We start from the raw sequence: 27,372 nt of genomic DNA, 5'->3' as shown, positions 1-27,372 counted from the left end.
GAGAACATAACCTTGGAGTAGGGGCTGGGGAGTTTTATATTTTCTAAATGTTGTGGGTATGCAGTTGATACTGTAATGACTTCATGTATCCTAGCCACTCTTTCAAAAAGTAGGGTTTGAAGGGCCTATGTCACAAGAGAAACACAGTCTAAGCTACTGTTTTGATTTCTGTCTGACACTTGCTTCCATCTCTTTTTCAATTGGTTCAGCACTCAGAGTGCAGAAGGGGATGATGAATGATCAACTTCTAAATTCTAATGAAGTTAAGAAATATGTACTTCTTTGCTTTCAAGAAACTGGTAATCATTTCCAATAAGTCTGCTATTTCATTGCACATGAGCTTATATTGTTATTCTCCAAGGTGAAATAAGGGTAACGCTTCTCTACCGGTAGTCAACTTTCCCTCAGAAAGAGGAAGCACATTTTTATATTATGAATCCTAGATAGAAGAATTAGCTGGTATAATGGCCGAATTGATGTGGAGGTAGGCAAACAAGCTGTCAGCACATAAACATCTCGCACAGTGTCTACAACTGATCTGAACCACTGTTGACTTTCCACTTGCAACAAGCTTGAATTGTTCTCTCTGAATTTTGAATGCCATTTTCAAAAATCATGAGATAATTTTTCTACAAGATAGTTTAGGTTTTCTAAAAGTAACTTCTATAGTCTTACAATCTTTCTACACTAAGTCAAACTTTGCAACACTTATTCACTTTGCAGCATAAACATGCTCAACGATGTTTTGAGTCCTTGATATCAGTAAGCACTTTATATAAGCAAATTCCTAATCAGTGAAATTCTAAATTAACCAGAAAAAAGAACAAGAAAAAATATCAAGAGGTAAAGGTTAGTATTTATAGATCATCAGTGCAAACCAACAGCTAATATAGCCTGTTAAATTTTATGGCAAATCGTTCATCCAGAAATAATTGTGTTAGATTTCAGATTATGAAATGACTGTGCCAACCCAAATTCTAGTGCTCACAGGGCAAAGCAGCTTAATTAGTGCCTTTTAAACAGAAATATCACATATAATCGAGCTTCTAATTTAGATTCCACTCCTGTAGAATTTGTGAAAATTCAGAAAAGGGATGTGTTGAAATTTACTTAGTATTTGTAGGAGATAAATAAATAGGATTTTTAAAGCAGTAATCTACTCAAGAAAACTGTTGTTAAGGATTTAAAACACATTACTTTCTACTAATGTACAAATGGGTTGTCTCTGTGCTTTAAAACAGGCCGTTTAACACATTTCCTTAGTAACAGTTCTAGCCATGTCTCTGAATTAGGTCTAGAATTGAATGCAATAAATCTGCACTTCTTTTAAAATACTACTTTGGTGATTTCTAATTCAGACTTGTCTCCTCCCCAGTTAATCTTCACTAGTGAGTTATGACTGAATATAAACGGGGAATGTCAGTCTTGGATAGTGGTGGTGCTACTTAGATACTTCAGAAAATGAGTGACATTAGGAGACAATGAATAGAAAGAAAAGGTGGGGGTAGCACAGCCTTACTGCCATCTGTGACTTAAAAAGACACTTTATTGACAAGTCCTTTCTTCCTGGAGAATTTAAATGTGACACATGAGGTACAATGTTCCTTCCATCTGTGGGCCAACTTTTAATGTTTCCCTGGTCCTACTTGAGCATTGGGTTAAAGGGGTAGGAGTAAGTGGAGAAGAAAAAGAAAAGCAGAGAGAGGATGACAGCAGCAGATCCACAGTCTTATAAAATAATATCTTAAATGTCTAGGTTTCAACCAGCGGAGGATCCATAGTCTCATAAAATAATATCATCTAAAATGTCTAGGTTTCAACTAAGAGTCACTCACAATATCAAGGACCAGGAAGATCTCAAAGTTAATGAAAGAAAAAAAAAGAAAATCAATAGATGTCAACTGTGAGATGACAGAGATGTGAGAATTACCTGGTACAGATTTGAAATTAGCCATTCACTGAGCGATTACAAACATGCTTGCAATGAATGAAAACTAGACAATGTAAAAAATGTAATCTTTAAGGAAGGCTTTATATAGGCTACTCAATCTCAACATTAGAGTGTTAATTTTTTTTATTTTAATGTATTTGAAATTTTGAATGGATCTGAAATTTTGTCAAGAGTCGACATTAAGAAAACTTCTAGAGAAAGATGTGTAGCTATGGGTTTTGTCTCATCTAATCATGTTGCTAAGTCACTCATAGATCTAGGAATCAGAACTTTTCAAAACATCCCAACACATTTTTGGAATGATACAGAAAACTTTTCATTCACACCTCATTTGTAATTGTAGTTTGCAAAATAGAAAGAATGGATGGATAGAAATTCTTGGCAATAACAATTAAGGTTGTGGGGCTATAACTAAGAGCACTTGTGATAAGTGTGACGAGATCTTCTTTGATACATTAATTAACTACATAATTCATGAATTCATGTTGTAAAATGTTCAGCCATGTGATAACAACCTTAGGACCGTGAGGTTGTGCATACCTCTCTTCACACTGGAGTTCCCAAAGAGGCAAAGGACTAAAAATTAAGGTCACAATACAGACTTTTTCAAGCAACTATATTTTGGGACCCATGCCAGGATAAGTAGTTCTTATACTATCTACATTTGCTGCTATGCTACAGCCAAGGAATACAGTGATTTTTTTTAAAGAAATCAGAAAAATCATTTATTATTATTATTTATTATATTTTAAGTTCTAGGGTACATGTGCACAATGTGCAGGTTGGTTACATAGGTATACAAGTTCCACGTTGGTGTGCTGCACCCATTAACTCATCATTTACATTAGGTATATCTCCTAATGCTATTCTTCCCCCGTCCCCCTACCCCACAACCGGCCCCGGTGTGTGATGTTCCCATTCCTGTGTCCAAGTGTTCTCATTGTTCAATTCCCACCTACGAGTGAGAACATACGGTGTTTGTTTTTTATCCTTGAGATAGTTTGCTGAGAATGATAGTTTCCAGATTCATCCATGTCCCTACAAAGGATATGAACTCATCCTTTTTTATGGCTGCGTAGTACTCCATGGTGTATATGTGCCATGTTTTCTTAATCCAGTCTATCGTTGTTGGACATTTGGGTTGGTTCCAAGTCTTTGCTATTGTGAACAGTGCCACAATAAACATACGTGTGCATGTGTCTTTATAGCAGCACGATTTACAATCCTTTGGGTATATACCCAGTAATGGGATGGCTGGGTCAAATGGTATTTCTAGTTCTAGATCCTTGAGGAATCACCACACTGTCTTCCACAATGGTTGAACTAGTTTACAGTCCCACCAACAGTGTAAAAGTGTTCCTATTTCTTCACATCCTGTCCAGCACCTGTTGTTTCCTGACTTTTTAATAATGGCCATTCTAACTGGTGTGAGATGGTATCTCATTGTGGTTTTGATTTGCATTTCTCTGATGGCCAATGATGATGAGCATTTTTTCATGTCTGTAAATGTCTTCTTTTGAGAAGTGTCTGTTCATATCCTTCGCCCACTTGTTTATGGGGTTGTTTGTTTTTCTCTTGTAAATTTGTTTCAGTTCTTGGTAGATTCTGGATATTAGCCCTTTGTCAGATGGGTAGATTGCAAAAATTTTTTCCCATTCTGTAGGTTGCCTGTTCATTCTGATGGTAGTTTCTTTTGCTGTGTAGAAGCTCTTTAGTTTAATTAGATCCCATTGGTCAATTTTGGCTTTTGTTGCCATTGCTTTTGGTGTTTTAGACATGAAGTCCTTGCCCATACCTATGTCCTGAATGGTATTGCCTAGGTTTTCTTCTAGGGTTTTTATGGTATTAGGTCTAACATTTAAGTCTTTAATCCATCTTGAATTAATTTTTGTATAAGGTGTAAGGAAGGGACCCAGTTTCAGCTTTCTACATATGGCTAGCCAGTTTTCCCAGCACCATTTATTAAACAGGGAATCCTTTCCCCATTTCTTGTTTTTGTCAAGTTTGTCAAAGATCAGATGGTTGTAGATGTGTGGTATTATTTCTGAGGGCTCTGTTCTGTTCCATTGGTCTATATCTCTGTTTTGCTGTTTTGGTTACTGTAGCCTTGCAGTATGGTTTGAAGTCAGGTAGCATGATGCCTCCAGCTTTATTCTTTTGGCTTAGGATTGTCTTGGCAATGCGGGCTCTTTTTTGGTTCCGTATGAACTTTAAAGTAGTTTTTTCCAATTCTGTGAAGAAAGTCATTGGTAGCTTGATGCGGATGGCATTGAATCTATAGGTTACCTTGGGCAGTATGGCCATTTTCATGATATTGATTCTTCCTATCCATGAGCATGGAATGTTCTTCCATTTGTTTGTGTCCTCTTTTATTTCATTGAGCAGTGGTTTGTAGTTCTCCTTGGAGAGGTCCTTCACATCCCTTGTAAGTTGGATTCCTAGATATTTTACTTTCTTTGAAGCATTTGTTATTTTTTAAAGATTTTTACCGAAAAGCATTTGAAAGTAGAAACATTTCTTTTTGCTCAAGTAAAGGTTAATCTTGAATGGTCTTAAAATGTTGCCTCTTTCCGGGAAAGGATCTTCCCCAGTGATACATACAATTAAGCTGTGCTTGACGGCTGAAGCAGCCTGTAAGCTAGATACTGAAGTCTCAGCTAGTTATCTCTTCTTCCAGCCACGTACTAACAAAACCAACCCTGCTTAGCTTCTGAGATTGGACACATTCGGGATGGTTAGGCCATAGACAGGTTGCCTCTTCTATTTTTGGTTTGTGCCCATTTCGCCTGCACATCCATTCCAATGCCCAACGTGCCTATTGCTAAAAAGGACTCAAGTGAAAGTGTTGACAGTCTCACTTGCCTTCTGACCACAAATGTGGCCTTGGTGATGGAAAGGGCAAGGCTGGGTCCACAGAGTCCCTGGCCTGCTCACAGGTGTGCAGGGCTGGAGAACAGCTTGTTCAGGAATTGTCCAAGCTGATAGAACAGGCAGGAGGAACAGGTTTCTTTGCATGTTTCTACTGTACAATTGGGCGTCCTGTGGATAATTATCAAAATAAAGATGTGATTCATCTTAAATTATCTGGCTCTAAATTGATAATGCTGCATAGGTATTTATGTAATGACAAGATTACTTCAGAAGGGGACAGATAAGATGACCTCAGATGAAGACAGTCAGAAGTACAATCCTGACTCTTATTCAGCAAACCAAGAATAGTTGTAGTGAAACAGACGATGTTCTAAAAGTCTACACTCCCGTTACCTCAGAGATGATTAATTTGTTTTCCCCTATAAACAGTGATGCCGAGAAATGAAAATACTCAATCTGTTGGTATATTAACATTCATAATTGTGTTTATTGAAACACATGGTCATTTACTTGATGAAAATGTAATATTGGCCTTGAGATATTTTCATCTGTGCAGATTGTCATAATGATATTACTATATTATGCTAATGGTCACTTTACAAAAATGAAAGTTATAAAATGGCAACAGAATGTTGCTGTTTTATGCCATTTTTCCAGTAGAATCTCAATGATATATTAAATCAATCATATTTACTATACTTCTAGGAGAAATTTTACTGAACAATTATCATCCTGATTTAATATACTTTTCAGAGTACGTAGCTGGAGCCTGGCATAACTGATGTGAGTTACAGAATCTCTAATATGGAGATGTTAAGGCTTTTTCGACTCTGATCTCACTATTTGAGAAAAACAAACAAAATTAAAACTCCTCCCAAACTGTCAATAATACAGTTACTCATTGAGAGGTTTGGTCTTTTGTGTATGAATCATGATTCGTAAATTCTATTCTATGAATTTTTGTTCTGTTGTATTTAAGCTTTCTCTCTGTTTCTGTAATTTGGAACTATTTCAGGAAATTAAATATTTAGTGTTTTTTTTTTTTACCATTAACTAAAGTTTGAAACCCAAATGCCTTTTAAAATTCAGACAGGCCAAATTTTTAGCAGAAAAAGATACTTGAAATGCAACTGAAATATTTAAATCTAAATATAAAAGCTATTTTAAATGGCTGAAATTATTCTCTTCCCCCTTGTTCTCAGAGCTGCATATACTTACAGCAGTTATTAAATGAAAACTTGAAATACATTGAATTAAAAATTATATTATTAACATAGAATATGTGGAAATAAATATAATACTCTGTGATTCACAGAACTGGCTGTACTATCTATCTTATGCATCTGTAACAAATTGTCTCTATCAAAATTTCTTAGTCTATAAGGGACTAATTGCTTATATGTGTCTTGTTCTTCATGAAGTTTAGGGATAATGCTCTTTCCTAATCACACAGTTGTTACTTACTACCTATATGACTTTTGGTAAAGTATTTCACCTGGGTGTTAATTTCCTTATCTGCAAAATGGGAATAACCATGTATCTACTTTTTGTGGTTGTGAAGAGCAAATGAATCATGCATATAAAATATTAAGCACCTGTGTAACACATGTGAAGTGAAACATATGTGTTTATTTTTAATGATAATAAACAATTAATGGCAACTTTGACCAACATAAACTGCATATCATAATTTTTACTTTCTGAATTCAGTTTGGTTTATAATTTAAAATCTACCATTTTGTTAAATGTATCATAGTTTAGTGATTTTAAGGTTGGTGATTTCTTAAAAGAAAGTACACATTATTCTATGGATTAGTAGGAATTTCATTTTTCTTATATTGTCATTGAGGCCAAATATTTAAAAATATATAATTTATCAACACATAAAAATTCCATTTATACTTCATATTTATGTATAAATACTATTTTTGCATTCTTCAACATTTCAGATGTATTGACACATTCTTGCTTTAATTTGAATTATTCCCATTTGGGACTTGTTCAAACAATCTCTTAATCAAAACCTGGATGACCTATTCATATCCTTTAGCAGGGCCTGAATATCCTGTGTTCCTCATGAGCTAGAAATGTGAAGAACTTTGTGAAATAGGTAGCGTAGGGTGTTGTGTTTTTTTTTTTTTGCAAAACAGACTCTATGAAAATTGTGCTTTGCCACAAATTGTTAATTGCCTTTGCGCACCTTGTAGCACCTGTAGCTGGGGAGTCTCTTTATGACTGAGATCTCAGTCTCGATCTTTCCCTCACAGGAGGTGCTCATGACATTTTATCTAGTCAGTTCTCACATAAAGGACTTGCCTTAGGTACTGACAAAAGCCTGAAAGAAAACAGAGGTTCTGGCAAATGCTGTGATAGTGTGTTTGTTGGCGATTACCTCTCTCAACACTGTCAAAGATTCAGATTGTAAAAAATATCCACACATACAACTTTTTCTGTTATCATTATATGGACTCAGAAAATAAAGCAAAGAAATGAGGCAATTTTCTGAACAATCAGGCAAGAAAAATGGACTCCATTACTCATTTTGTCTCTCTGTCTCACTTGTCTAGACATTGCTTGGGGGCAGGGGGTGAAGATTTACTACAGTTTTCTAATACATTGATTACTTTAAAAACTAATATTTTTTGACAATTTGCTGAAAGAATCTTTGCTGAAGGCCTAATTGAATTTGAAGCCGGAGGTAGTGACTATTTTTATCCATTACACCATGAGGTCACCAAGATTATGCTTAACCAAATTTACAAGTAATTTTTCTGAGTTCAAGGGTTTGATTTTTTTTTTTTTCATGAAGTCATGAGGGCTAATTTCCAAGTGGATTTTGGAGAAGATTTATGATTCTACTTTCTGATCATCCAAACCAAGAATCTAGATCCCATTCTAGACAAGGTCTTAGAGACGTGATGTGAGTACCTTTCTATCTTCCCTTTCCTTTCCTTTCTGTCCCCATGAATCACTTCTCTTCTGGATTACATTCAATTCTTTCAAATTCATTCTGATCTCCATTCGATACTTCCTTTCCACTGTGACCAGAGTCATTTTTCTTAAGCACAAATTAGCCCATGTCCACTTCCTACTTAAGATCCTTTGATTCTGCATAAGTGCTTTCAGGATGAAATTCCAAACTCCCCAGCATAACACGAAACCCCGTGTGTAAGAGCAGTGTTGTACTTTCTCTCCTATCTCCCTCCCAGGCACTCCCCTAGAGCTACCTGAATATGCTGCAGTAACTCAGACGCCCCAACCTGCAGATAGGCTCCTTCCTGTGCCCCCACCAGTGGTTCTTAACTGGGATGATGCTGCATTCCAGGGGAGATTTTTTGCAATGTCAGGTGACATTTTCTTTTTGTTTTTTAAATTTTTAAAATTTTATAGATTTAGGGGGTAAAAGTGCAGTATTGTTATACAGATATATTGTATACTGGGGAAGTCTGGGCTTTTAGGATAACTATCACCCAAATAGTGTACATTGTACCCATTAGATCATTTCTCATTCCCCCTCCTACCCTCCTCCCTTTCGGAGCCTCCAGTGTCTATTATTCCACGCTCTACGACCATATGTGCACATCATTTAGCTCCCACTTATAAGTGAGAACATGAGGTATTTGGCTTCCTGCTTCTGAGTTATTTCATTTAACATAATGACCTCCAGTTCCATTCATGTTGCTCCAAAAGACATGATTTCATTATTCTTGTTTATGGCTGAGTAGTATTCCATGGTATATATGTGTGTGTGTGTGTGTGTGTGTGTATACATATATATACACGATACACACACACATATATACATTCACACACACACATATGTACATCACATTGTCTTTATCCAATCATCCATTAGACACTTAGGTTGATTCCGTATCTTTGGTATTGTGAATAGTGCTGCAATAAGCATACAAGTGCAGGCATCTTTTTTATATAATGATTTCTTTTCTTCTGAGTAGATACCTGGTAGTAGGATTGCTGTATCAAACTGTAGTTCTATTATCAGTTCATTGAGAAATCTTCAGGAGACATTTCGGTTGTCACACTGGCACCTCATGGACAGAGGCCAGGGATGCCGTTAAGATCCTAAAACCCACAGGACAGCCCCTGACAACAAAGAATTATTCTGCGAAAAATGTCAAAAATGAGAAACTGCCCTAAAACAACCTTGATGGCTTCCTTTACTCACTTTCTCCTACTCTTTAAGACTCAGCTCAAGAGTGACTACCTCTGGAAATGTTCCTTTACTGCCACCCAGCCTCACTGTGATTTACTTCTCATTACTGTTCTTGTTATCTTCTTTTTCTCTTCTATAGATTAAAATATATTTTAAAATACAATCTTTGGAATCTATTAGGTACCTGTGACGGTTAATACTGAGTGTCAACTTGATTGGATTGAAGGATGCAAAGTATTGTTCCTGGGTATGTCTGTGAGGGTGTTGCCAAAGGACTTTAACATTTGAGTCAATGGACTGGGGAAGGCAGATCCATCCTCAATCTGGGTGGATACAATCTAATCACCTGCCAGCGTGGCCAAAATAAAAGCAGGCAGAAGAACGTGGAAAGACTAGACTGGTTTAGTCTTCTGGTCTATATTTTTCTCTTGTTCTGGCTACTTCCTGCTCTTGAACATCGGACCCAAAGTTCTTTAGCTTTGGGATTTGGACTTGCTTGCTTGCCCCTCAGCTTGCAGGTGGCCTATTGTGGGACCTCACCTTGTGATTGCGTGAGTCAATACTCTTAATAAATTCCCTTTATATATATGTCTATCCTATTAGTTCTGTCCCTCTAGAGAACCCTGACTAATACAGATTTTGGTATAAGTAGAGTGGAGCCCTACTGTAAAGATACCAAAAAATGTGGAAGCAACTTTGGAACTGGGTAAGAGGTAGAGGTTGGAATAGTTTGGAGGGCTCAGAAGAAGACAGGAAAATATGGGAAAGTTTGGAACTCCCTAGAGATTTGTTGAATGGCTTTGACCAAAGTGCTGATAATGATATGGACAATGAAATCCAGGCAGAGGGAGTCTCAGATGGAATGAGGAACTTGTTGGGAACTGGAGCAAAGGTGATTCTTTTTATGCTTTAGCAAAGAGACTGACAGCATTTTGCCCCTGCCATAGAGATTTGTGGAACTTTGAACCTGAGAGAGATGATTCAGGGTATCTGGCAGAAGAAATATTTAAGCAGAAAAACATTGAAGCGGTGACTTGGGTGCTCTTAAAGGCATTCAGTTTAAAAAGAGAATCAGAATATAAAAGTTTTGGAAAATTTGCAGCCCGACAATGTGATAGAAAAGAAAAATCCCATTTTCTGAGGAGATATTCAAGCTGGCTGCAGAGATTTGGATAAGTAATGAGGAGCTGAGTGTATTCACCAAGACTATGGGGAAAATGTCTCCAGGACATGTCAGAGACCTTTGTGGCAGTCCCTCCCATCACAGGCCCAGAGGCCTAGGAGGGAAAAATGGTTTCGTTGGCTGGCCCCAGGGTCCCTGTGCTGTATGCAGTCTAGGGAATTGGTGTCCTGCATCCCAGCCGCTCCAGGTGTGACTAAAAGGGGTCAAGGTACAGGTTGGGCCATGGCTTCAGAGGGTGCAAGCCCCAAGTCCTGGCAGCTTCCACATGGTATTGAGCCTGAAGGTGTACAGAAGTCAATAATTGAGGTTTGAGACCCACCACCTAGATTTCAGAAGATGTATGGAAATGCCTGGATGTCCAGGCAGAAGTTTGCTGCAGGGGTGGGGCACTCATGGAGAATCTCTGCTAGGGCAATGCTAAAGGGAAATGTGGGGTGGCCCCCCCAACATGGAGTCCCCATTGGGGTGCTGCCTAGTGGAGCTGCGAGAAGAACACCATCCTCCAGACCCCAGAAAAGTTGATCCACCGACAGACTGCACCATGCACCTGGAAGAGCTGTAGACACCCAATGCCAGCCCAGCCCATGAAAGCAGTCAGTGTACCCTGCAAAGCCATAGGGGCGGAGCTGCCCAAGGCTCTGAAAGCCCACCATCAGTGTGACCTGGATGTGAGACCTGGAGTCAAAGGAGATCTTTTTAGAGCTTTAAGATTTGACTGCCCTGGTGGATTTTGGACTTGCATAGGTCCTTCAGCTTCTTCAGTTTGGCCAATTTCTCCAATTTGGAATGGGTGTATTTATCTAATGCCTGCACCCCCATTGTATCTATGGTGTAACTAACTTGCTTTTGGTTTTACTGGCTCATAGGCAGAAGGGACTTGTATTGTCTCAGATGAGACTTTGGACTACGGACTTTTGAGTTAATGCTGAAATGAGTTAAGACTTTGGGGGACTGTTGGGAAGGCACAGTTAGTTTTGAAATGAGAGGACAGGAGATTTGGGAGGGGCCGGGGTGGAATGATATGGTTTGGCTCTGTCCCCACCCAAATCTCAACTTGAATTGTAGCTCCCACAATTCCCATGTGTTGTGGGAGGGACCCAGTGGGAGGTAACTGAATCATGGAGGCGGGTCCTTCCTGTGCTAGTCTCATGATAGTGAATAAGTCTCATGAGTCTTGATGGTTTTATAACGGGAAGTTTCCCTGCACAAGCTGTCTTCTCTTGTCTGCCACCATGTGAGACGTGCCTTTCACTTCTGCCATGATTGTGGGGCCTCCCCAGCAATGTGGAACTGCGAGTCCATTAAACTTCTTTCTTTTGTAAATTGCCCAGTCTCGGGTATGTCTTTATTAGCATTATGAAAATGGACTCATATAGTACCCAACGTGCTTATTGATTATACAAATGAATAATACTAATTAGGGCAAATTCACCTATCCATGAACTCCGATGGCATGGCAAAATGTAACAGGTTTGAGTCCCTTTTAGCTATGCTTACTTATTTATGAAATGCCTTTGGGACAGAGCAGAACTTTCATGAAATCATTTAGAAACTCAGAGGAGAAAAATTAAGACATTACTAAAATAAGTTAGTTTTCGAATTATGACTATGTACAGATTTTTCTACAATTTCAATTTTATATGTTGGAAACAGAACAACTATAAGTGTGAATAACAGACAAGAGCTCCATCCAAGGCTAAATACTGTCACTCACTTATTTTCCAAATATTTATGAGTGCCTGCTATATGCCAGGCATCATGCTACCTGTGAAATGTCATGATGAGCAAAACGTCCTGTGCCTGCCCTCAGAGAGTGACAGTCCAGCGGGAAAGACAGACAATCCAGAAATATTATAAACGAAAAATTACAAACAGTGATCACGACTGTGAAGAAGAGGGAAAGGGTGTTAGGAGAGTTTACAAAGAGGGTGTATGTGTGGGGCTGATCTATTATAAAGGGGCAGGAGGGCTTCCCGTAGAGTTGCACTTTGGAGCTGATTTTGACTGGGGAGGTGGTGCAGGGTTGGGGAGGAGTGTGCCAGCCAAAGGAGGAGCATATAGAAGGCTGAGGTGAGAAGCGTCCTAGCATGTTCTGGAACCAAAGAGAAGACCAGTGTGGCTGGAATACTGGGGGAAGGGGAAGGCTGGGAGGACATGGGGCTGGGGAAGTGGAGAGAGCCTTTTATATAATACTAAATGTTGACAGAGTCTTTAGGCTAAAAACCATTTAGGGGAGCCGTTATGTGTGTAATTATTCCTAACTGAAAAGTTCAAAGTACTGTTATTTGAGCTATATTTTGTTAAAATCAACAATGACAACAACAAACCACTGGGACAACAAAAATTGCTTCCTGGATTGCTTTTTAGATTGGGTATTTTCATAGTTGTATTAGTTTCCTAAAGCTGCTATAACAACTGACCACAAACTTGATGGCTTAAAACCACAGAATGTACTCGCTCACAGCTCTGGAGGCCAGAAATCCACAATGGAGGCCAGAAATCCACAATGGAGGCCTCAGCAGGACTGCACTCCCTCCGCAGCTCCCGGGGAGGAGGTTTGTTGCCTCTTCCAGCTTCCTGTGGCTCCTGGCATTGTTGGTCTTATGACCACAGAACTTCAATCTCTTCCTCTGTCTTCACATGGGTCTTCACATGAGTTGCTTCTCTGTGTGTCAAAGCTCTCTCTCCTTTCTCTCATGAGGACTCCAGTCAGTGGATTTAGAGTAGATTTCTAAGTCCAGGATGATCTTAATCTGCAGATCCTTAACTGCATTACATCTGCACAAACCCTGTTTCCAAGTAAGATCATATTCACAGGTACCAGGGGTGAGAACTTGGACATATCTTTTTGGGGCACACAATCGAAGTCACTACAATAATGTTGATTTCAAATCATTATTATTACTAGATTATACTTGAGCATTATTGCTGTGTTATTTCTTAGGGTATTCACCTCAATACTCCTCATCCATTCACCACCACTAAAGATGACAGGTGCACAGAGAAGCAAGCAGTACACTGATTTGGACATGGGACTCAGCCTGGCTTGGCCACTATCTTGGCCACTATCTGCTGTGTGACACTTAACTCCTGCAAGCCTCATTTCTTCACCCTTAAAACGAGGAGTGACACTTTACATATATTATAGCCTTTACATGTTTTCTATGAATCTACAACTTCATGGCTTGATTCATGGCTCTGCTCACTTTTTCTTGACCATGCTGACGTTTTGGCCTTTGGTCCTCCTTCTTTAAAATATTTTAATCCTTTTCTCAGTCAGTGGGGATGGTGGTGGTGGGGCCTTCCCTGATCTTTATAGCTGGATTCCTACTCCAAGTCCTTGCATAGAGAGAAACGGTTTTATAGGGGAATATTTCATTGGAGATGAAACAATGATACTTTGGTAGCTGGGGCAATTCTTTTCTTATCCTTATTGGAGGATCAGTCCCCAGGTGAAGTTTATTTAGCACTTGTCATTAAAGAAACGTGAGTTGGTTAGAAGCCAGTGTGAGCAAGTAGAGAGAAAGAAAGTTTCTGATTCAGCTGAATTATAATAAAACAAGCACCTCTGTACAGTTTAAGATAAACCCAACTGAACTGAATGTTATTTATGTAAGCTAAAACCCTTATTAACTTGACAGCAGCATTACTATTAGGCAAAGTGTGATATAACATAGATACAGACTCAAAATGGACATAGATGATGCCCATTGTATTTATTTATGACAAAAATTAGTCAGAATTGTAAGTACTGGTGATGTTAGGTTTTCTATTGAAAGTGATTCTTTCTCCATACGTCTGGGGTTTGAGTTCATGTAGCCACCAAACTCTGCCAGAGTTTAATGAGGATCTCAAAGGTGGGAGATGGATCCATTTGGTCGATGTAGGTGTCTATGAAAGACCCAGAAACATTAGTCTGTCAGAGTACCAATGGGAAAGAAATATTTGAAAAGGAGACATAAAGGGAGAAGAAAGACAGCTATTAAAAAGTTGAATTCTAGTAGAATTACGAGGGTATTTTTACAGCACTCTGTATTTTTAGATGGCTTCCTCCATAGACCCCAACACAAAATGCATCACAGAAAAGTACAAAAGAGCAATAGTCCTTTTTATGAGATTCTGTTCATAGGAAAAGAAAAAGAAGATTTAGCCAGCAGCAGGAATTTGTTCCACCTAGCTTTAAATGGAAATCACTTTTAAAGCAGTTATGGAAAAATTTAGCGGGGTTCCCAAACAATATAACATGTTCAGTGCAAAGTCTGATTCACGGAGCTTCTGCCAGCAAATCATTATTCTTGCACTACAAGAAAAAGGGTGTATTGTTCCCTGTTACAGGAGAGCTAGGGAAAAAGAACATGATAGTCAGCAGAGGAGCTAAAGAGACTTGATTTATAGATTATATTGACTCACTAGTGTGGAAAGAAAAAGTAACCCATATCTAATCTTTCAATTCTTCCTTTGAGGCATCTTTCAGATGCGTACCTTCCTCTCCATGACTTCTAAATCTGTCTTCATGCCGTCCCCTCCCTCTTGTTCACCTGCCTTGCCATCATAGTCCCTCGCTCCCAAGCTGGGGTATCAGATATCTGTCTGTGACACTCAGCCCCATTCCTACCTCATTCTATGATCTCTCCTACAGCACAGGGACTGGCAGTGTAGGAACTACATTTCCCAGAACCCCTTGCCAAACAGAGCCTTGTTTTGGATGCGACCAGTAAGAAGCCCCTGTGGGAGATTTGGATGGCAGAGAAGTGTGTATTGGGGCAGTGGCCTGCTGACATGCAGAGTTTGGAACCTAAAGCGTTTTTAGTAGCCTTTAGAAGTTCACCAATAGATACCGGAGGCTGCTGTGACCTGTGGGGAAGTTTCCTTGAGTTTCTGACCTGCCTGGAGGCAATGTCTAATCCCTCGGTAGCCATTAGAGAAGCTGAGGCCAGCAGTGACTGGCCTTCCTCAACCTCAGGACTCCTTTCCGTCACTCTCATAATCACATAGTGACCCACATCAGATCCCTTCTTCCTTGGAGCATCGAGGGAAGGTTCTATTTTCCTGATTGCTTACATCACTGCTCTCTGGAGCTCGGAAATTATCTATCACAGCTCCTTATTTTATGGATGAAGCTCGGAGAGATTAAGTGACTTGCTCAAGATCACGCAGCTCCTTAATTATGGAACCAAGCCTGGAATCTCTCTCCTAACTTCCACGCTGGCGCTAATTTCTATTGTTTCATGCCTCTGTAGATTTGTATACCATCTCCTCATGTTCCCGCATATTGTTATACCCCTATTTTGTTGTATCTACGATGCCAGCAGTTATCATTGTTTCATGTAAAAAAAAAAAAACCTAAGAAAAATACCACCAAATAAACGGACTCAGTAAGTTTTAATCACTGGAAAATTTTATGCTTGCTGAAAGAACTCTTTTCAGCTTGATTATAAATTTTTAAATTATTTATTGCATATACACAGAAAATAAAATATAAGCAAACTAAATTGGGTGAGATATTTCTGAAACTTCTTTTCATGTAGAGTCTGACTCTTTGAATCATGTTTTTGACTCAGTTATTAAGCCTAATTACATATAATTCTGTATAATATATATTAAATATATTATGTATAAATATAGAAAATGGATCTATATTACAAAAATATATAACTATATAATTAAATTACATAGTTTATATATAATTAAATGTATAAGTTAATTAAATGTTTATATATAATTAAATTATAAAATATTTAAAAATATAAAAACATAATATATTGAAATATAATGTTATATATTGCAATATGTAAAAATATAAAAATATAATATATTAATATATATGAAATATATTTCAATATATTATATTGAATATTTCATAAATATTCATGAATATAAATATAATTCAATATATTATATTGAATATTCAATATAATATATTGAATTATATTTCAGTATAATATATTGAAATATTCAATATAATATATTGAATTATATTTCAATATAATATACTGAAATATAATTCAATATAATATACTGAAATATAATTAAAATAAAATACAAGCGAAGTAAATTGGGTGAGATATTTCTGAAAATTCCTTTCACGTAGAGTTTGACTCTTTGAATCATGTTTTTGACTCAGAGTTATTAAGCCTAATTATATATAATTCTGTATAAATAACATATATTAAATATATTATGTATAAATATTATAGATAATGGATCTATATTATATAACAAATATATAAACATATAATTAAATGACATAGTTAATATATAATTGAATGTATAATTTAATTAAATGTTTATATAATTAAATTATATATTTATTTTAAAATATGAAAATATAATTATATGATTATAAAATTATATAATTATATATATAACAGTTTTAAAATATAAATTTCTATGCCATCAAGAGATAAGATGAGGTAATATTTCCTTAAAAAATGTTAACTTTAGTTTTAATTTTGTGGGTACATTGTAGGTGTATATATTCATGGGGTACATGAGATATTTTGGTGCAGGTATGCAATGTGTAATAATCACATCATGGAAAATTGGGTATCAATCCCCTGAAGCATTTATCCTTTGTGTTACAAAAAATATGGAATCTTTATGAATTTATGTGTCATTCTTGTGCAGGGGCCTTGCTGATCTTCCCTGTATTGTTCCAGTGTTAGCATATGTGCTGCCAAATCAAGCGCAATGTAACATTTAAATCTGTTAAGCAACTAAAATGCTGTGGTGCTAGACTCTTAAGTCATTTGGCAATGATATAGAACTAGACTTCTTTTTTTACTTTTGCCTCCTGTATGTTAAACATATATAATACACTGTCTCACCCATCCTCTTTCAAAACAAGTAGTTCCTAGGAATAATAAGAGTAGTCTGTAATTGTCTCTGAGGTTTTCTTGCAAGATGCTGACATGTGTCTTTCACGTTGTTCTCCTACACGCAAGCATTGCTTGTGACATCACAACTGCCACCTGGCTGAAGGCAACTATAAGATGTCATAGATTCTAAGATGCATCCCAATTTCAGAAATATTACAATGAAAAAAATCATGTGTCACAAAATTTATTCAATTTTTAGTTCTGTTCTGTTCATTTCTGTGTCTTCAGTAAGAGTGTATGCGTTTTCAAGGATATAATTATTTTTAGTGTCTCAGAATACAGATGTACTTGGGGATTATTAAAATATGGTTTTTCCTTAAACTGAAACTTGTATCTTGTGTATTCATAATACTATTGTTTTAATGTAATTAATCACTATAATTTATGATTAATTTAATGTCTTTAAGGCATAACATATACAGCTTTAATTCATGTTTGGACCCAACAAACATTTATTGTTCTCATATTACCAGGCATATTTGCGTCTCAGGAGATTATTAACTCTCATACTTAATAAGAATTCCTCTAACTTGAAAACTCAAAGATTAAGATTTCTGTGATATCTATGTATAGATAGCAAGGCTATGGTAATGGAATTGGTAAAAGCTTGTTTTGAGAAAAATAAGGCAGAAAACAAAATTTACTTCTTTGAGAGGATACACTTGCCATCTCTTCTGTTTCTTAGAAAATGGGTTTTCACCATGCTTATTCATAACCAGTACCTGCTTCTTGAACATTTGGCTGAGAAGAAAAAGTAGCGTAGCAGTCAGCAGGAACTTGCTAATACAAGAGAATGCTATATGGAATGAGGTAATGCATACAGAGCATGGCATCTGGCAGATGTGTTTCCATCTGTTGCTCAGACTTTTATCTTATTTTCCCTCCAAACAATTATATGGTCTTTCCATGCTTGGCAAATAGTAGGCAGTCAATGAATGATAAGTTCCTTCTATTTCCTGCTCTTGCTCCAAAGTTAAAGCAGGGCAAATACTTGGGCTGAAATGATTTTCGCTTCTTTACAGCTTGCCTACAGTTTTGAAGAAAGTAGATGAAGTGGACTGAATGTTTATGTGACCCCCACCAAATTAATATACTGAAATCTTAACACTCAAAGTGATGTTAGGAAGTAGGGCCTTTTGGGGGGAAGTAGGTCATGAGATGCAGAGCCTTTACATACGGTATTAGTACCCTTATACAAGAGGCCCCAGAGAGTGCATTTTCCCCTCTGCCATGAAAAGTCACAGCTAGAAAGAGCCTTCTATGAACAGAAAACTCCCCCTCACCAGACACCAGATCCGCCAATACCTTGGCAGGTCTTGGACTTCCCAGCCTCCAGAGCTGTGAGAAATGAATTCCTGTTGTTTATAAGCCACCTAGTTTATGGTTTTTTTTTTAATAGCAACCCGAATGGACTGAGACAGTAGGTACTCCAAGTCACTCACAATCTCAGATTCACATATGTATTGAATGCCCCACGGAAACAAAGTCCATCATAGCATGTTTGGACTAGAATGGGTGCCTGAGACTCTTTGGGCCTAAGGTTGCTATGGAGATCCACTTTTGGAGCAAGGCAGGTCCAGGATTCCGGGAGACCTTCTCAGGGTAAGCAGATGTGAGATTTCTACAGGGACTCCGTGGGATTCACCAGAGCCTGTATGTGACACCTGTGACCTCTGCTTTACTGGGGACCACGTGGCCACCCTAGCTGCTCTGTATTCCCCACAAGGATTCAGGCAGATGCCCAGCGGTCACTCTGACCATCACAGGACTCTTCCAATTGTTACTGTGGAAAGGACCTTAGGATATCTGAAAGCTGACCGTATGCTCCTCCAATTGTTCTTGTATACACATCATTTAACACTGGAAAGTAGTAAAGTAGAGTGTTCATGATTTGTGTGGGCTTTCCAGCTAGCCAGACAAGTTCCAATCCTGGTTCTGTTACCTACAGTCCTATGACCTTGATCAATTTACTTAACACTTCCGTTTCAGCATTTGTGATATCAGAAAAATGCCTGTCTCATGGGGTTTTTGTAAGGATGGAATGAGATCTGTACATGAAATGCCTGGCACAGAGTAAGCACTAAATATGGAGGGCTATTATGATCATTGACAAACATGACATTTAAGACTTTTAATTCAACATCATTAGCTCATCTGTCTTATTGACACTTAATCAAGACTTTCTAAAGTGTGAGCTCGTATTAATTTCCCAGTAACTCACTTGTCTACTTGAGTTCATTTTCTTTCACCAAACTGAAACTAACTCCTGTGGCATGATTGATTTTGCCAGAGTGATTCTGCATATCCTAAACAGGATCTTTCCATCTGCTGCTCAACCCCATCTGTTCTTGCCTCCAGCTGATCCAATTTCATATCCAGCTGGTAGAGGGCCACCTGAAAAAAAATCTGCATTATGTTCTGATGTCCTGAAGAAATCTTGAGAAAAATTCAGCATAAAGAGTTCAGTCACTTGGACACACTAAAGGCTCAATAAATTATTTTTGGGGAAATGGGGAACTTGCCATATGGTGCTGTTTTTTTGGTGGTGAAATTAGGTCATATCAAAGTTGTATTAGAAAAAAACAAGGAAAACTCGTGCCTAGCAGAGTGCTATGTGCAGTACAGACTCTTTGTACTCAAGGACTAATTAATATAGTACTATTATTATGTAGGAGGATTGCAAGTCCTTTGAAGGTGATGAAGGTGATAAATATTCCAAAGACGTATCATTTCATTTTTAAGGTATTATCATTATTTTTATATTAAAAGTATGATATTTTAGATGATTAGAAAAACTAGGACATTTAAGACTTTAATTACTCTTTCACAAAATATGCGCTAGACTGCATTCACGTGAGCTGGAGTATCAGTGAACATTTATGAAGAAAGAGATGCTTCTCTGAGTGGTGTAGCATGGTGTAACAGCAACAGCACTGAGCATCACCCCAAAACAATTTGCTGAGCTTATTAGATGCCAGATGTTGTCAGATGCACTTTGCCTTTATTACCTTCATGTATTTTATAAAATAAAGATACAATTTATTGTTTGATGCCCCATGATTTTATGTGGCACTTCCAAAAAAGATGTGCCATTGATTTTAAGAATCATCCCAATTAAAATGTGAAATGTGCCTATGTCATAGAATGGAAGAATACAATAATCTATGATTCCTTATAACACCTCTATGAGGCTCATTTTACATATGAATGAATTGACACTCAGTGGTATTAAATGAAATGCCCAAGCCTCTTCCAGCTAGAAAACAAGGAAATATTGACTTGGATCCAATTTTGTCTGTTCCCTACAATCTGTATTAACCTTGGGCTTCAATGGCCTGGTTCTGCAGTGACCGTAGTTCCAGAGATAGTAAGTACCAGTGAGCAAAACTCTAGAATAAATTTGTACCTCTAGTGCTGTACCTGGAAGCACATCTTCATATCTGAAATAAGTATACTACACTCACCCATTTCTTCCCCCTTTTTTTCTAGTTTCTTTCTTCATTCGTTGATGATCTACATAGAAAATCATGTTTTAAACGAATTCCTTTTCTCTCCTCTGTACCCTAAAGGATCACGTGTTTTGAAAGTAGTGTAGCTCACATCAGAAATCATAAGAATAGAAAGAATGGCTTTCTTTAAGGAAAACTTAAAGGTTTCTCTCCTTTCTTGTAGAATTTATATTATGATAGAAATAATAGAAATATGCTTTATCTTTGATTAAATAAATGATGGGTTTAATACAAGAAGTCATTGAGTTACTTGCTTTGGCCTGGAAAACAACTGGTCAGAAACCTCCCCAGCAGTCTACCCTCTCATACTTTCTAAATCATCTCCTTCCCATCTTTTTGGGCTCTATGAGAATATAGCCAGCATCACAGGAGCTATCTATTTCTTCTTCCTGTGACTCTAAGATCCCCAAGCTCGAAACTCAAAGCTTGGCAAGACAGAAATCCTAAAGGTAAGTAACATATTTCAATCATTTTTACAAATCTCTTTCCTCTTTCCTCTACCAAATACACAGAGGATATCCCTTGACAAGTTTTACAATCTAATTTGTTTAGTAGATCTTGTGGCCCACACTATTTAGAGCAAAATATTCATTTACTCAACAAATTTTTTTGTTATGTGCTATGCTAAGCACTTTACATTTACTATGTACAACTTACACAACCACTTGGGTAAGTTTGGTTCCTAGGGATTAACTGGATTGCAAGGCCATGAAGCCACAGAATACTTGACACCATGCAGAGGGAAGTCAGGTTGACTCAGAGCCCTTACTCCATCTGCTTGGGGCAAACAGAGAAAAGTTTTGGCCTAGGATATTTTTCATGCTATAATACTAATTACAGTGAGTAATTAATAAATTACTAATACTAATTACTAATACTAATTACAGTGAGTAATTAGTAAAGTTATTATAGCAGGGATTTCAGTCCTTAAAATGTATCCAGCTTTTATCCTGTGAATGGTGAAACCCTGTCTCTACTAAAAATACAAAAAATTAGCCGGGCGTGGTAGTGGGTGCCTGTAGTCCCAGCTACTCAGGAGGCTGAGGTGGGAGAATGGTGTGAACCCAGGAGGCGGAGCTTGCAGTGAGCTGAGATTGCACCACTGCACTCCAGCCTGGGCGACGGAGCTAGACTCCGTCTCGAAAAAAAAAAAAAAATGTATTCAGCTTTTATGTAAAGGGGGGTATCCACTTAGTGATATTCTTTCTTATTTCTTGATGAGACCATAATGATGGTTAAAAGAACCAACTGAATTCATTAAATTTTACTGTAATGGGAAATTCTGTCCACTTTTGTCCTGTGACTATTAGAAATGCATTTTTTACACATATTTTTTCACTTCAAAAAAATTCCAAGCTCTTTTTATTTATCCCAGAGTTCTCTATTTGTTGAAGTAGCTTGCTGTTTATATCAGTCAGTGGATTGAGTTTGAAGTCTCTTTGATATCTCTGATAAAATATTAGAAAAAACCTGGGGTATAAAAGCCAAATGGCTGTTTTAGAGTCCCTGTTAAATTTGAATTTGTTAAGTCTATGGATCGTATATATAGCATGTGCTATGGCTTTTTACTTTCCATTCTCTGGCCAATATTAAACTATAAATCGAAAGGAAATTTTTGGTCACCATCAAATTGATTGATTGAGGCATAAGCCAATCTTTAAGTCAAACTAATGTCAAATAGGACATAGAATTCTGGGATAGTTCCAATTATAAAATCAGAATTATGGATTCTTAATTCAGAATAAATCATAGGATTATAGTATCACTTATAAATTTTAAGTATTCATTGAACTAGATTTTGTGTTTTCCTTTTGTGTTCCTTTCATTATTTCTATTAAGGAGCTCAGCCAAAATATCCAATTAATTTTTCCCTATCACTGTTAAAACATTTTCTTAGTATTCTCAGCTTCAGTCTTTCTCTAAACTCATCCTTCACACAACTGGCATATTGCTGTTTATAAAACTCATATTATATCCCAGCTTGTAAACTTCTGATGGCCTTCTATTGCCTGGCTTATAGGAGAATGCCTACAACTCCTTAGCCTGATGTAAATTACTACCCTCAATTGACCCTCAGAGTTCTTGCCCTAACTTTACTACCTACTGTCCCTCTACAAAAACCAAGGAACCGAAGTGAGAATGGTCACTTTAAGGTTTCATGCAAAAACTTTGCCTTTTTTCTTATATTTTATATCCCACCTTCTATCTTCAACACCCACCCCCCATATCATCTTTTTAAAAAGCCTTTCTTGGCCTCCTCAGTGCAGAGAGATCTCTGTTGCCCACCAACTCTCAGAGCCCTTCTCTCTCTCCACCCTTCGTTTAGTGGTTGTCATCTCTTCTCTCATTTCTTCTCTATTTCATCTCTTCTCTTGATTTGCGCATATATATCTTCTCTTTTTATCTGGATTGTAAACATTTTGTGAAAGATATTATCCCAGTGTTTACAGACAGTGAGTGCATGGTTTCTATCCTCAACAGAAATGTTATGTCTCTTTAGATGTTTATTTTCAATATTATTGGAGAATACTATTATCATCCATCAGTGTTTTCTTTCAGAGGAACGACAATCCTAGTTTCTCCTCTCAAAGTACACTTTTACAAAAATGAATTACTGTATTCATAGCTTTGTTATAAACTTTCTTCAAGTTCTACCCAACTGTATTAATTGAAGTTGTGAAATAAGGTATTAGATGCAATTATAATATAAAACACATCAACTCTGAGTAGAGCAGAAGGGCTTGCCTCAATAAATTGCTGGGTCAATACTCCATTAACAACCAACCTGGTGCTACTAAGAACGCTCACCAGAAGCACTGCTCAGGATATCTAAAAACTGCACAAACCCATAGAGACAAATATGTATATATTGTTTGCCTCTTTCAATTTTCTTTTAACAGCTCAACATACAAAATTGAAACAAGAATTATTTTTGTTTCAAAGGATGAAAGTAACTATAACTATTGAATCCTAACATTTTTAATGCTTTAAAAATTAGGTAAATATTTGATACATAAAATCTTAGACTCTATTTAAGCAGCATTTTACCTTCAGTATAATCTGTAGCAAGTAAATTTACCAGTACCTCAGAATACTGTAAAATTCATTTCCTTTGCATTTCCTGCATCCACTACTTCCTCAATCCACATTAAGCAAAATTTTCTTTTCCCTGTCTGCCTTCCCTATATGGAAAGTGCTGGATGCCACTATGGTATCACGTGACACACTTCTTTTGTTCCTAGTGTCCCCCAGACAACTACTCAGAGCTTTCTCTTTCAGGCATTGTGTGACCACCATTCACTTCTCTTACTTCTTAAATATCGATTTGAGGCTCTACAATTAAAGAAAAAAAAAGGAAACTGGTAAAAGAGGGTTTTTTTGGGTAATATTGTGTTTTGGGACAATTTTTTCAAGTATTAAGAATCATATCATTTTATGACCAGGGAGGACCAAACTGAAGTCCAGGAAAACGACTGTGCAAGAAGATCCACAGTTACCTTTTTCGATACTCATATTGGCGATACAGACATGCCAAAACTCATTCCTTCTGATGTGAGTTTTAATGTTAGGTACCATTTTCATATGGCTTCAATTGTTTGGTAAGCAGGGCTATTAACTATGGGGAAATTCTGTAGTATTTGGAATTTTCCCCACCTCTCCATACATTCATACGCAACTCTACCATGGACTTGAATGAGGTAGCAAGGCTTACTAGCTTCTCAAGACTTCGTCATCATAGCCAGACTTGACAGTAGAGTTTCTGGGTCCACATCTTACAGATATGTGCCCCATCTTTACTACTAGAAGACAATAAGGAAGGAAGAAATTCTACTCTCCGCGATAGTTTAATCTGAAATGCAAGCTTAAGAATTCCAGAAACTGGAAACGTATTATTTCAGCCTTTCGAATAAAGGAGAGACGACACAGTTAAACCTCTGAAGGCTTCACCAAGCCCCTCAAAGTGAATTTCTGCTAAATAGAATCTCGAGACACTAAACACATAATATTGGCGTGCAGAATGTCTGGGTATTGAATAAAAGGTTTGCCGGTTTATATAGATAAGCCATCCCCATACACCTTCCGAATGCCTTGATGTCTGCTAGAAAGACAACACAAACCCTAGTCATGCTAGGGAGACAGTAAAATAGCCTTCTTATGTTGAGTTATTTGCTGCTATATTTATTTTTCTTTTTAAATATAACAGTTGTTGGATTTTACAAATTAATACCAAAATGCCAAAATAAATAAAAGAGAACTTTACTACTTTTGCTTCTATTTTGTGAGAGTACCTGCTATGCCAGTAATTTCTTTGTTTCAAGCCATTCACCTATGGGCATATTCTGTAGCTTCAGTAATTTTTTTTTTTTTTTTTTTTTTTTTTTTTTGCCCTTGCTTGCAAGTAATTGGTATTGATTTTTGCAGGTTACTGCTAATGTGTTTAGTTCCGAAAAGAAACCTAACTGTACCTGTCTCATCCTATAGTCCCTAGAAGAAAATAACATGTATAACTTCAGAGCAAATTGCAGTGGTATCCAACTTCTTTAGGCAAAAATTAGGGGTGGGAGCCAAGTTTTTGCAGGGTGCGTGGCTTCATACCTCAAAGGTAGTGATATGTTTTAACCTCCCCATTATTTCAATTCCATGTGCTGATATACGAAGTGTAGTGGTTAGTGGTTAATACTCCTTATGCTAGAGGAGTAAACAACTAAACAACGTAGAAATCTCATTTAAGAACAAGGCCCTAGGGAGTGACAAGAAATAAGTCTACCCCTTAAATCAGCACATTCAACTGGGTCAGTCATTAACAACATTGGCACTAATAGCTTTTAGCAGCAGGGCAGCTGCTGATTACAACTGGGTTTCCAGCAACTGTGGCTGCAGAAGAACTGAAGCCTCCATCACAAAGGCAGAAAACTGGGGAATGCACATGAATTCAAGGTAGAAGTGAAAAAGCAAGTGGAGTGTACAGACTTGGAAGAAAAGGATTCACAATTTTCCATATAGTTAAACACAACTTTGCATATCAGTCAGTAAAGGGAGTCGAATATATGGTTTGGAAAGCTCTGGATTATTGCGAAACAAGCTTTATTATCCAGAATCAGCTCAAGAAGGTAGTACCTACTGTAGATGACAAGGTTTCCTTCAGCTAAAATGATATTTTCTGTACCAACCCTTGTCTCTTGCAGAGTTGACAAATAGCAAATAAGAGTAGAGTAGTAAAAATTATAATAAGAAATTTACATATCATTGTTTTTCTACGTAAAAAGGCAAAAAGCTCACACCTTAAATGACAGCCATATTTTTGACTGAAAATGTGTCTTAGCGATGTCATATACATCGCAATGATAATCATCAGCATCCAACTTTGAAACATCCACTTGGCATCCTATCAGTGGGGCAGTATGAATGATCAGGGCACAGTTCCTATGGCAGTATTAATGATGCAGTGGAATCAGTCAAGGACAGTTAACACAGCTGAGGTGGGTAAATATGGTGGATAAAGGAACACGAGATAAACTGTTATTATAGATGAACATTTTGACATAATATGGCAGGCTGACAAAATAGACAACACTCCAAAAATATATCTAGAAGTCAGATTAAAAATTTCAGTGGAAACTTGCAATACTTCTAACAGGGTGGGATTTTATATAAAATAGACTTTTTTTGGATTTATTCATGGGATTTTGTCACTTAAAAAGTGAGAACATCTTGTTATAAAGAAGCTTTTCATGTAAGAATTTTTGATATGTATTTGCTAAACCAACACACGGGTATGCCTGCCTGGATATACACAACATCTCCACATATCTACAGTTATATAGAGCACTTGAAAGAGTCATCTAAATCTTCTTTCTTCATTTCTTTATTTCTCATTCACTTTCATGTGTTGGGAGTGAGGTGGGGAGGTGAGTATAAAATAGAGAGTCCATCCACTTTCCATCATATTCTAGTCCATCTTCTGTACCCACTACTCCATAGAAACTGCTCTTGTCAGACCATAGAAGACTTCCATGAGACTAAATCTAGTGGGCAGTTTCTGTCCTCAGTTGGAACATTTGGGGGACATTTCTTCTTTTTTAAACACTATTGTTTCTTGGCTTATGTGATGTAACTTCTGATTTTCTTCCTTTCTCACTGCCAATCCCTTCTTAATCTGTTATTTTTCCCCCAACAAAATGAACGCTTTTTGTTTTTTAATCTTGATCAGATCATTATACTCTTTCAGTAACTTCCAATAACTTTTAGTAGTTTTTCATTTCACGTAAAATAAAACCCAAATTCCTCCTCATTTCCCTAAAGTTTAGCTTGATTTAGTCCCTACCTGTCTCCACAATTTTATTCTGCACCACATTCACCATGCTCTTCCACCTTGCCTTCCTTTCTGTTTCTCCTCAGCCACTTCCTTTTTCAGGGCCTTTTCCTTGGCAGGTTCCTCCCCATCACCTAAATCCTTCACACCTCTGAATCCTTCCTGGCATTCCAATCTCAGTTCCTAAGTTACCACACTGGAAGACCTACTCCAGGACTTCCATTTCACATTCATCTTGCCTCTTTCTGTCATGTTTATGTTATTCATAGCATTTATCACATTCTGAAAATATCTTTTTTATTTATGATTTATTGTGTTTGCCCTCCACTGGAATGTACCCACCATGGGGACGAGGAACATGTCAGTCTTGTTGCCTTCTGTATTACCATTGCTTGATACATAAAAGGCACTCAATATAATATTTGTCAAGTAAAACAGATATTAAAAATTCCAAGGCCTAAAAAATATCTAATTGGACCTAGAAAATATT

General features: G+C 37.2%; 1 protein-coding gene and 1 non-coding gene across 3 annotated transcripts in view; both read right to left on the bottom strand.

Moving 5' to 3' along the window:
* Window positions 1-27,372, bottom strand: part of CNTNAP2 (contactin associated protein like 2) — a 2,305,108-nt gene that overhangs the window by 582,632 nt on the left and 1,695,104 nt on the right. The gene's annotated exons all lie outside the window — the stretch shown is intronic.
* LOC115838195 lies at window positions 16,765-16,871 on the bottom strand. The gene has a single exon (XR_004033224.1). It is a non-coding gene; the product is annotated as a U6 spliceosomal RNA (small nuclear RNA).

The sequence above is a fragment of the Nomascus leucogenys genome, chromosome 13 (assembly GCF_006542625.1).
Source record: "Nomascus leucogenys isolate Asia chromosome 13, Asia_NLE_v1, whole genome shotgun sequence".
Classification (NCBI taxonomy): Eukaryota; Metazoa; Chordata; class Mammalia; order Primates; family Hylobatidae; genus Nomascus; species Nomascus leucogenys.
The sequence above is the reverse complement of the archived record's forward strand: the minus strand, read 5'-3'. Positions and strand labels throughout refer to the sequence as shown.